At 46.5% G+C, this 12,464-nt stretch overlaps 1 protein-coding gene across 1 annotated transcript in view; it reads right to left on the bottom strand.

Moving 5' to 3' along the window:
- The window catches only part of LOC137524318 (uncharacterized), a 66,352-nt gene extending 57,575 nt beyond the window's left edge, over nucleotides 1–8,777 (bottom strand). The window contains exons 1-2 of the mRNA XM_068244042.1: nucleotides 8,531–8,777; nucleotides 8,185–8,385 (exon numbers count right to left, since the gene is read on the bottom strand). The gene's annotated coding sequence lies outside the window, so the exon portion shown is untranslated. The remainder of the gene's footprint in view (nucleotides 1–8,184; nucleotides 8,386–8,530) is intronic.
- Between the last annotated feature and the right edge of the window lie 3,687 nt (nucleotides 8,778–12,464).

The following is a 12,464-nucleotide window of genomic DNA, read 5'->3' as shown; positions in this document are numbered from 1 at the left end:
TAAACCTGTGCTTTAGTGCTGTGCTGTCTCTCCCTCTCCCCTCTCTGTTCCTCTGCCCCCTCTTCCATCTTATGCTGTCTCTACCCCTCTCTGTTCCTCTGCACTCTCTTCCATCTTATGCTGTCTCTCCCTCTCCCCTCTGTTTTTCTGCACCCTCTTCCATCTTATGCTGTCTATCCCTCCCCCTCTCTGATCCTCTACCCCCCTCTTACATCTTATGCTGCCTCTCCCTCTCTACTCTTTCCCTCTGCTCGGATTACGTGTATTTTCTGGTGAAACGCTTCCACATTACGATTATTTTCTGACAACGCTGCCCCATTACGATTATTTTCTGGTGAAACGCTGCTGCCCTATGATTAATTTCTGGTGAAATGCTGCTGCAATAAGTGTATTTTCTGGTGAAACACTGCCACATTACGATTATTTTCTGCTGAATTACGATTCTGAATTACGATAATTACTATTATTTTCTGATGAAACACTGACGCGTTATGATTATTTTCTGGTGAAACGATTCTGCATTATGATTATTTTCCTGGGGGGGAGGGGCTTGGGGGGGGCGCCACAGGTTTTCTCGCCTGGAGTGACAAAATGACTAGAGGCACCCCTGCAGGTATGTATAAATCTATTTCTTCTTCGTATCTGGTTCTCTTTAAAATGTAATACTGTGAGAGCCATACAATGTTTCAAACTAGCACAGCAGAGGGCTCACGTCCCTGTTGCCATAGAGATGTGTATACAGTTGATCCGCAGGGCAGTGGAAGTGTCAGACACGTCTTCAGCTTCTCTTGGGTATCAGTAACATCAGCAATTTCCCCGAAAGCCAGACAGGAGAAATACAGACTAACAGCTTGTAAAATTAGCTAGCTAACTTGGGGGTTGATTCACTTTGTAGGACGAGATCCCCACACTTTGGCCTAATAGGTTGACTGTCAAGTGACAGGCAGCCTATTGGGCCAATCAAAGTTACTGGACCTGACAGGGTGCAGAGTCGGACAATGGGAGCAGCTGTTAGTTTTGGGAATGCGCAAGTAAGTTAGTAGTGCATGCTACAGCAGTAGCGTGCCTACTTTGAAATTGTATTTGCGCTGCCACACTGAGCTGCGCTGCTTTAGCACTGTAGCTTTAGCTGAGTGAATCAACCCCTACTGATGTGAGCCAGATGTAGCCATCAAAAGAGCCACATCTGGCTCCCGAGCCATAGGTTCCCTACCCCTGACCTAGATCCTGTAGAAGCTTCCCATGCTGTCCTCCACTGCCAAGCGCAGACCCCCCCCAAAAAAAGAATAATTCAAAAAGCTCCTGTTGGATTCCATGCCGGTGACCATACCCTTCTTCAAGCACAAGTGTTGATGAACTGTGCCTGCATGAGCACGGCCGGGTGTGTCCAGAGTAGTTGTGCTATTGTATTACAATCTTTAGATTGTAAGCTCTCAAGGGCAGGGTTCTCACCCTTTTGTGTCTTGGAATGTTATTCATTTAATAGCTTGCACTCTGTTATACATTTTAGTCATTTATTAACCTCCCTGGCGGTAAGCCCGTGCTGAGCACGGGCTATGCCGCCGGGAGGCACCGCTCAGGCCCCGCTGGGCCGATTTGCATAATTTTTTTTTTGCTGCACGCAGCTAGCACTTTGCTAGCTGTGTGCAGTGCCCGATCGCCGCCGCTACCCGCCGATCCACCGCTATACGCGTCGCCGCAGCCCCCCCCCCCCAGACCCCGTGCGCTGCCTGGCCAATCAGTGCCAGGCAGCGCCGTGTTGTGGATCGGAGTCCCCTTTGACGTCACGACGTCGGTGACGTTATCCCGCCCCGTCGCCAAGAGATCCCGTTCTTTCGCCGGCAGCTATCATGTAGCGAGACCTCGTCTCGCTACATGAAATTTTATTTTTTTTTTTAAACGTATTTGCTGCCCCCTGGCGGATTTTGACAAACCGCCAGGAGGGTTAAATCTGTTATTGTAATCAGCAGTGCTGTATTGTGTACCAGTGTCTATATTTGATGTATATCATTGTCTGTATCATTATATTTCCCATTTGTTTTCTTACATTGTACAGCTCCACAGAATATGTTGGCACTTTATAAATAAATAATTATAATTGGATGAAGAGGAGCATGGTTTTGACATGTAGGAGGGCCCCGGGGGGTGGCAGAGGTCCAGAGGACAGTGTGGAAAGCCTGTGGAGGATCCAGAAGAGCTATTCTCACCCGGGCTCCACAGAACCCTGCGGTTCAGTGAGAACCCTCCAGGGGTTCCGTGTCAATTTGACACTTCAGCAGGACAACATAGTCCCGCTTCCTCATAGGTCTGCAGCAGCGGCAGTGGAAGGATTCCTTCATGATGCTGCGAGTGATGCGGCGGATGGATCTATAAAGCAGCCACATCACCTGAAGCCAGCTCTATAGTTCCGGCATGCGCAGGAGTTCTAACAGGATCCCAGTTTCAAGGAGGAAAGGACGTCAGATGGTAAGTATGTTTTTTTTTTCTTCCCTGCACTGCCACTGACACTAATGACTAAAGCAGCCACAGAAAGGGGGGACAGCAGCACACAAATGGACAAAGCAGCCACAAAAACAGGGGACATAGCAGCCACAGAAAGGGGGGACAGCAGCACACAAATGGACAAAGAAGCCACAGAAACTGGGGACAAAGCAGCCACAGAAAGGTGGGACAGCAGCACACAAACGGACAAAACCACAGAAAGGGGGGACAGCAGCACACAAACAGACAAAGCAGTCACAGAAAGGGGGGACAGCAGCACACAAACAGACAAAGCAGCCACAGAAAGGGGGGACAGCAGCACACAAACGGACAAAGCAGCCACAGAAAGGGGGGACACTAGCACACAAACGGACAAAGCAGCAACAGAAATTGGGGACCAAGCAGCCACAGAAAAGGGGGACAAAGCAGCACACAAACAAGGGGGACATTGCAGCCAAACAAACTGGGGGGACAAAGCAGCCACACAAATGGGGCCACACTTGTTAATAAGGGCACATGAGAGCCATAACTGCTAACAAGTGGGACAAAAGGGGCCATACCTGTTAAGGGGGACATAGTGGGCCACACTAAATAAAGAGGGTAAAGCAGAGCCGGATTAAGGCTAAATGGGGCCCTAAGCAAAGTAACTGATTTGGGCCCCCCCATCATGTCGTAATAGAATCAGAAGATGCAGCTGCACAGCAATATGTCGCACACACCGGGCAGCCGAGCTACTGGTTGCTATGGGCAACAGCCCGCTTTCCTCTGTGGGTGCACAATGCAGGGAATAGCAGCGGCAAAATGCAGAGTGAGAGATGAATGGCTGGGACATTTGCACTCAGGGGCTGGGGCACCCCTGTGAAGAGGGCGCCAGATATCACAGCAGCACTTTCCCCCTGCATCTCCAGCCTGGCAATAGCAGAATGCTCTGGACACCGCCAAACCGGAAGCCGTTCCCCAGACAGAATTACATAACCACTCCCACCACCGAACAACCAATTTCCTCCCAAACTAGACAGCCACCATGCAGCCTCCATCCCAGTGAATACGATAGTCCAGCAGAGAAGGAAGCCGCAGCGGGGGAGAATGACAGCACCAGATGACTCACATTCACCTATTGTGATCCAAGCAATAGAGGTCCTGTCATCCGGAGCCCATCTGTCTCCTCTAGAGTGCTGCCGCTCTGTTACTACTACTATTACTACTTCCTACTTCCTGTCTGATTTGAGAATCAGGAAGTTTCATAGCGAGCGGCTGCACTGTAGAAGAGACAGATGGGTTTCAGATGATGGGATCTCTATTGCTTGGATCATGGATAGGTGAGTGAGCGTTTGCCATCTGCTGCTATCATTCTTGCTGCAGCTGTGGTTCTCTGGGGGAAGGGAGGGTGGAGTGGGCAGCGGCAGAGCGCACAGTAGCAGGAGGGGGACCTAGGAGGAGAGCCTGGCTCTGAAGACAATCAGCAGCGCACAGCATCATTTGACAAGACAAGACAAATAACATTTATATCGCGCTTTTCTCCTGGTGGACTCAAAGCGCCAGAGCTGCAGCCACTAGGACGTGCCCTATAGGCAGTAGCAGTGTTAGAGAGATTTGCCTACGGTCTCCTACTGAATGAGTGCTGGCTTACTGAACAGGCAGAGCTGAGATTCGAACCCTGGTCTCCTGTGTCGGCGGCAGAGCCCTTAAAGGGACTCCAAGCAGTGCCTGTGGATATGCCTTTAAGCATACCCACAACTAATTCATTACATCCTCACACCTACCAGCATGATGTTTGTAATTATATCCCCCTGGGTTCCTTATATTTTATTGCATTGTGCTGAATCGAGCTGCCAACTTTGGAGAAAAGTCGTCCTGTGGCTGCGATTTCAATCGCGAAAATATCGAAAACTAAAAGGCATAGAGCAGCCGTTTAGATATCATTGGAAAGAGGAGAAAGAGAGCTTTAAAATGATATGCATCTTTCCATAGTTACTGCACTGCTCAGAGTCCCTTTAACCATTATACCATCCAGCCACCGCTGACAGGATGGCAAGGGCTGGTTTATGTGCTAATGGGGCCCCTTTGACTCTGAATGGGGCCCCAAGCGACTGCTTTTGTTGCCTGGTCGGTATACACACGCGTCAGGGGTTCCCAAGATTTGAAAATTTTCCGAAGGGTTCCTCAGGTCAAAAAAGGTTGAGAAAGGCTGATCCAGAAGCTTCCATCTCCTTAGGTAAGTATTTGATTTTTGATCGGAGGTTCATCTTGGGCTCTCTTTAAAATGACTTTAGGCCCGGTTCACACATAAATCTGCACATTTGTGCTCCGCTGCACTACTGGCCTGTCCTGTCAGTTATGCATCTGTTCTTACATCCATTATCTATCAGTTTTACCTGACTGGACCAGAAATGTGAACACAGCTATAGAAACATGTACAAAACTGATGCAAAACTGACACGACTGGACCTGACTGCAAATGTACAGATTTATGTGTGAAAACATCCATAGAAACACATACAGAACTGATGCCAAATGTCAAAAAACTGACAGGACAGGACTGGACTTCTTTTTATACGTGAACCAAGCCTAAAGGTGGCCACACACCATACCATTTTTTTTTAAATATCTGTTCAATTCAAGAATAGCAATCAATTTACTGATTGTAACAATTCAAAAATCTGACCAATGTACCACACACCTCTGTTTAATCCTTCTCCAATCATGAATAAAATAATTGAAAGCTCAGAAAAAAAAAACTTGATTGGAACTGTACATCAAGTAACTGACAATCCATCACACACCATACAATTCTTGATAAAGTTGGTCTGAAAGTTCCAACCTGTCCAATCTCTAAAAATCGAAAAAAAAAAGTAAATTCGATCGGATGTATCGATCAAAAACAAATAAAACCTCTCGATTTTTCGGTGCAACCAACTGAAATGATCAAATTGATGAAAAATTGGATCTTTCTTTTAATTGTATGGTCTGCGGCCACCTTAACCTTTTCGGGACCGGCCACCTACCCCCCCTTAAGGACCAGTCATTTTGCGCGGGAAGGGGGTGCGCGCGTTTGGGGGGGTCAGGCGGCCGGATCCCGTGTGTGGCTGGCTAGAGTGGTGTCCCCCATGGTGGCCTGTGCCTCCCCCTTCTGCCCGCAGCCTTCACTTACCTTCCAGGCTCCAGCGATGAGCCGCACGGGACCCTCTTCTCCGGCCGGCATCTCCGTTCTGTCTGACGAGCAGTTCCGGGTCGCGGCTTGATGACGTCATCAAGCCGGGACCTGGTGCTGACGTCAGATGAAGCGGAGATGCCGGCCAGAGCGGAGGGGGGCGCCGATCGTCGCTGGAACGGCAGGGAGGTGAGTGGATCCTCTTCTTTCCCCCCCTGCCGCCGCAGCTGTCAAACAGATCACTACGATCCGACGGCGATCGTAGTGATCGTGTGATCAGCAGCCATACGCGATGGCTGCTGATCACTCGGGGGAGATGTCGGCTGTCATATGACAGCTTAATCTCCCCCTCCGGGTGCGCACGAACGCGTCGGGAGCGGAAATTGCGGGCCGGCGTAGATCCTACGCCGCATCAGGCTAGAACAGCCACAAGTGCGGCGTAGGATCTCATTCACATGGTCCCGAAAAGGTTAAGGGTCCTTTTACACTACATCATTTGGTTGTAACTGAAAGGACAATTGATGTGCAGTCCAGTGTCCATGTTTCCCTATGGCCTCTTTCAAACTATACGCTGAAAAACTGAAGCTTTTTCACAATGCACTCCTATGGAGAAAAAAAAAATGCAACTCATACTAAAGGTGCGTACACACATGCGACTATAGTTGTTTGTAATGATTGTTCCCCGATCATTTCAAACGACGATCGTTTAAAAAAGAGTAGCCAACGACCATTAAGTCTAACGACGGACGAGCTAGATCGTTAAAATACGAATGATCTAGCTTGGCGGATTTTTGTCAACGACGATCGTTTGCAAAAGTAGTACATCGTTGGAAACGATCGTTCGTACTAGGCTTGACATGCGCATTTCACTATTTCTCCATGAAACGTTTCATTTTTATGCACAAGTGCAATAGTTGCTTTCCATGATGTAACATTCGTTCTAACGATCAGATCGTTACACACCTTTAAAAACTAACTTTACTTAGGTCGTTCTTTCGTCAATTAAAAGTTTGTCTGTCGTTCACAACGAACGATTGTTGTCGTATGTGTGTACGTAGCTTAAGCCATACCAACGCATTAAGTGTAAGAGGGCCCTTACAACCTATTCCAATCCAATCTGTACTGTTTTATTAAATATAGTGTTATTATTATGTAGTCTTGTCACTAACTGTCACTCGTAGATATACTGTATATGACAAAATTAAGGTATAATTACAGCCTTATTTCCCTGTCATTTAGATCACACCCACCCCACCCTGAAACACTGCATTCTAAACAGAGAATAGATTTAGTAAGCATTTATTGTTTGCAAAGACTTGAAAAAGTACTTCACATGTTTGTACGCATATGTGTGTGTTTGAGTGTGTGCCACACACTCAAATACACAAATATGCATAAAAACATGTGAAGTACTTTTCAAGTCTTTGCAAACAACTGTGTGCTTGTGTTTAAAGTGGGAGATGGGTGTGCATCTGTGTGTGCCTGCACATGTTTGCATGTGTGTGTTCATACAGCATGTATGAATGTGCATGCTTCTGTGTGTACACTACAGTGTGTGTGTTGTATGATTGCTATTTTTTGTATGAATTAAATCCATACCTCCCAACTTTATGAGATAAGAAAGAGGGACACTTAAGCCACACCCCTGATCACGCCCCCGTCACACCCCTAGTCACACATACCATAAAGATTTCATAAGAAAATTATGTTGCTTTATAATTTAAACCATACTGTTCCTTTCTATCCTGGTTCATTTCCTCCATAATAACATCAGAAAATAAGAAATAGATCAATTTAAAGTGCATCTAAGATGGGGGGAGATAAAAAAATTATAGATCTCATGTTTGTTCACATTGCTTTCCGATCGCGTTAGCATTCGAGTTGGGCGTTTGACACAATTTTTTTAGTGATTCCTGTCGCTTGGGTGGGCGGTACATTTTTTGTTTGTTTTCCAGAGCATTTTTTTTAATTCACTTCCTGACACAAGTCAGGAAGTGAACTTTTTGACTCGGAAAAGAATACAATGTGTTTATTCTTAAGAACGCAAACACAATCGCGGCACAAAGCTATTTTGTGAGTGTTTGCGTTTTCCCCATACCTTCCATTCAGGGCAAATCGACTTGAAATGGTACATGCAGCGCTTTTGTCAGCGGCAAGCAAACGGAGTGCCCCAATGAGAACTATCTCATTGGAAAGTATTGTGTAAGCGCTTTTAAAAATACCAAAAAACGCCTCTAGGACAGAAATAAAGTTTATAGTCAATAAATATATTTTTTTTTTCATTAGAAAAATACATATATTACACAGATCTGTACAGTCCTAAAAGAGGGACGCATGAGGAAGAAAGAGGACAGATGGATTAGGTTCCCAAAAAAGGACCGTACGTCCAAAAGAGGAAAAGAGTTGGAAGCTATGTTTTAATCAGCTGTTGCCGGATGAAAAGGTCCTACAGACAGTAGGTCTAAATTGTGTATTATTAGTTGAGGGGTCAGTCAGGTTCTCATGGGGATATATCTAGATAAGGCCAGTGGCCATTCGGATGTCTGACTTACCAAGAATCTGCTGGTCTCCGGCCTTGATAGTTCCTCTGTTTTTTTTTCTGGGCCTCTTTTCCTCAATATTTAGAAGATATTCCAATAAAGTCACATTGTTCTAAAAGGAAGTCGATCTTTTCTTTCAGTCTTGAAAATCAACCTCCTATTTCTGTCTTGTACGTCAAATCAATGTTTCCGGGCTTGCTTTCTAATCACCTTCTGTACACATAAATGAGATATTAGGAAAGCTTGTGTATGTATCAGTGAAATCAACCAGGAAGTTCAGCACCTAATTCTCCACCTTTATCTTTCCGAGTCTCTTTTGAGGATCCCCTAGTGCCAATTAACCTGATATAATAATCACCTGAAGGAGCCGCTTTGTGGAGGAGACTGTTCACCCTGGCAGAGCCCTGAATGACCTTTGTATTCTGCTCAGTGGAGTCCGATCCCTTCCTTTCCCTTTCACGCCCACGTTCCAACGTCCAGCAGCACCTGGTATTGATTGCTTAAGAACCAGCTCTGCAGGCTGCTGCGCTGCACTGACTCAGTGACTGCACTTATAGAGCATAAGCACTGGTTATGTGTTACCTATTTGTACAGTGTGATATCTGTGTGGCATGTGTTATCTTCCCCTGATAGCAATGCAGCTAATCCAGCTCTGTAAGGAGTTCAGGGTGATGATTCATAAACTCACAGCAAACTGAAGAGACACCCTTCCAGGGCGCAGTAAATATTTTATGCTGGTCATGTGATCCTTTACCTTCGCTTCAAGAAAACAAAAGAAAGCCTTCCCTGGGAGATGTTAAAGAGGGATTGAAATTCATTCCAATCAGTAGCTGATACTAGTGGCGTAACAATACCCTCTGGGGCCCGCTCAGGGCTGTTTTGGGGGGCAGGAGGGGTCGCAGCATGAGGGGAGAGCATGGCTACACATCGGCGGGGAGGGGGGACAGTCCCCCCCTCACCTTGGGCTCTCCCCTCAGTGCTCTCCCTCCAGCATCAATATGTGGCAACAGGCGGCAGGCAGGAACACATACCTTCATGCGTTCCACATGCCGGAGGTTCCGCTCTCTAAGTGACTGATGCTACTTCCTGTTTAAACTGGAAGTAGCATGAGGCACTTAGACATCGGACCGAGTTATGTGTTCCTGCCCGCTGCCTGCTGCCACTGATTGATGCTGGAGGGGAGCGCTGAGGGGAGAGCCCGAGGTGAGGTGGGACTGTCCCCCCTCCCCACCGATGTGTAGCCATGCTCTCCCATCATGCTGCGACCCCTCCTTCCCCCAAAATGGCCCTTAGCAGGCCCATGGGGGGAGGGGCATCCACATTTTTGCAGGGGTGCCCGGTGATTTCTAGTTACGCCCCTGGCTGATACTCTCTTTCTCATGAGAAATCTTTGCCTTTTCTGGAATAGAGCATCAGATGAGTCTGTATGGCTGATACTGTTGTGGTGAAACTCCTCCCACAGTGTGATGTCATGACCATGGTTCAGACAGTTTGCTTTCTGTGAACCTCGTTGCACTGTGGCAAATAACGACTTTTTCCAAATGCTAAGCAACCAGTATCTCCCTCTGTGCATAGAACTCTCTGTAACGAACATTCCGCATAGATCACCTGGCAGAACTGAAGATGTCACCACCAGGGATGCATTTCAGAATGTAAATCAGGGAGAGGAAAGATTTTACAATAGGCAAGGCAAACACTAACTAAACAGTTCATAAATGAATATTGTAAAAAAGAAGCAATTTTATTCACTGTTATTTTCACTACAGTTCCTCTTATCCTCTTGAGGACCACAGGCTTACACGCCCCTAGTGACCAGGCTATTTTTACAATGCTGCACACTGCAGGTTTAACAGTTTGTTGCACTGCCATACAACTTAGCACACAACTAAATCTTGACTCCTTTTCTTGCCACCAACAGAGCTTTCTGTTGGTGGCATCTGATTGCTGCTGCGATGTCATATTTTTTTTTTTAATTCATTTAAAAAGTTTTTTTTTTATTAAATTGTGTTATTTTTCTTATTTCCCTCCCTTCCTCCCTCTGAGATTCAGCACTACAATCACCTCCCATAGGAATCAGCCTATTAAGAGGGATCCGATTGTGAGCCACTCCAGGGAACAGCCACGTGACAGGGCCGTCCCCAATAAATACAGCACTGCGGTAGATCACAGCACTGTACAAAACAAATTAACAGTTTCTTTTGTGCCTTACAGCCTGCCAGCTCCGATCGCAGCTGGCAGGCTGTTTACGGAGCTGAGATCCATAACTCAGCTAATCTCCGCCCACCACTCTTGACGCCAATCAGCATTAGGTGGTCTCGGGGGAGCTACTCTGTGACCGCCCATTGGTGTAAGGTGGTTGCAGAGCAGTTAAAGCATACCTGAGCTGGAGGGCAAAAAAAGATAAAAAGATAAACTAGAAAATGAGTTGTGAGATTGTTACTTCCACATATCAGATTATATGACCAATTGAGCACTAAGAATGAGGGGTTTTTATTAGTATATTTGTAATTTATGAATAACGCACATTTTATGCAAATATATTTTTGCTTGATTACACTGATTGTATGTTTATGTAACACGGTGTGGGCATCAGTGGTGTAACAATAGGGGCTGCAGCTCCTGCACCCAGGGGGAGGTGTAGGGTTTGCAGCATGTGGGGAGAGCATGTCCACCAACATCTGCAGGGAGGGGGGGGGGACTCCACCAACATCTGCAGGGAGGGGGGGGGGGACTCCCCCCCCCACCTCAGTGCTCCCCATAAAGCATTAAATACCTAGCAGCAGTGCCGGGCAGGAACACATACCTCCATGCGTTCCACACACTGGAGGTTCCACTCTTCCACTCTCTAAGCATCTGACGCTACTTGCTGTATATCAGGAAGTAACGTGTGGCACTTATGCCTGTGTTCCTGTCCGCGCCGCTGCTGCCACCTAATAAAATACCCCCTTGAACCCCCCCCCCCTCCTAAAAAAAAAAAAAATCAAATAACAGAAAAACGAAAAATCGGAAAATTGGAAAAACGGAAATTGGCATCGTCAGAAATCAGGATTTCTGCAGAATCAGAAATGGGCAATACCAACCATCCCTACAAGGTGCAACCTATGCCTGTGCCTTAGCAGAAGGCTGCTTGAGTATGGCTTTTTTAATTCAAAGAAGAAATAGGTCTGTGCTACTGTGCACAAAATCAAAAGCACTACTTGTGTGTAAAATTAATGTGCAAACTGTCCTCTGCAATAGAGGCCAGCTTCAGGCCCGGATTTACATCACAGGAGCCTATAGGCACAGATGTCCTGGCACCCTAGACTCCACCCACTTTGAACCTACATTCCCCACCAAACTGAACCACAAGTGTGCTACCTGGCCCAGCTGTAACTTTTCCTTTACTTACTGCCCAGCATAGGTAGCACAGGTGCCCTTAAGTATTAGGAAGCCAGAAATATTAGATAGTTAGAGGGACCTCAGTATTAAGTAGTTGGAGGTGCCACTGATTGAGATCTCATCAGTGGAATGCCAAGAGCCGGGTGAGTAACTTATTTACACTCTCATCAGGACTTTGTATAGGGAAGTAGGGAGGGATGTGCTTGGGGAGGGGAGTGAGCCGCCTTTCCATCATAAGGCGCCTGTAGGCACGTGCCTACAGTGCATTATGGTAAATCCGGCCCTGGCCAGCTTACCGTGTAATGTCAGAACTGACAAGGCAGCAATCACGGCGATGAAAGGAACAGCGCTACTTAGAAACAGATTGCATCCTTAAGATTACCTGCTTGAGAGTGCAAGCCCCACTAGTGGGATAAAATACACAACAAGCATTCAAATAAAATGCACCTGTATACCATTGGAGGATGTTGGTTTCTGTAATAGCCTGCATGCAACTTATTAAGTACTCGTCCCTCCCACTGTGAAGAAGTCATCCCCCATGGGAGGGGCCCTAACACTAACTAATCCTAAATTATGCATATGCATAGCCTGGGTGCGCTACCAAGAAGAAATTCAAAATTGCGCAATCACGCTTGTCATGGGATCCACCACCTAAACATATCGTCTCACTTATCATCGTCATGTCTCTGGGTAAAACATTTGTCCAGAGAAACAATGAGGAAGCCGCCAAGCTCTCCATGTGGGTCCAAGGTTGAATTCTCTCCTTATAATAATCACAGGCTGATCATGCCTAGAGGTGACATTTAAAGGTTTTTATTCACTAAAAGGTATTCAGAGACTTGACACATTTCTTGAGGTTCCGGGAACTAGACATGGTTCTCAAGGTTCACCCTTGTTTCATCAGAGGTAAATTA

The sequence above is a fragment of the Hyperolius riggenbachi genome, chromosome 7 (assembly GCF_040937935.1).
Source record: "Hyperolius riggenbachi isolate aHypRig1 chromosome 7, aHypRig1.pri, whole genome shotgun sequence".
In the NCBI taxonomy this organism is placed as follows: domain Eukaryota; kingdom Metazoa; phylum Chordata; class Amphibia; order Anura; family Hyperoliidae; genus Hyperolius; species Hyperolius riggenbachi.
Note: the sequence above shows the minus strand (reverse complement) of the source record. Positions and strands in the feature narration are given on the sequence as shown.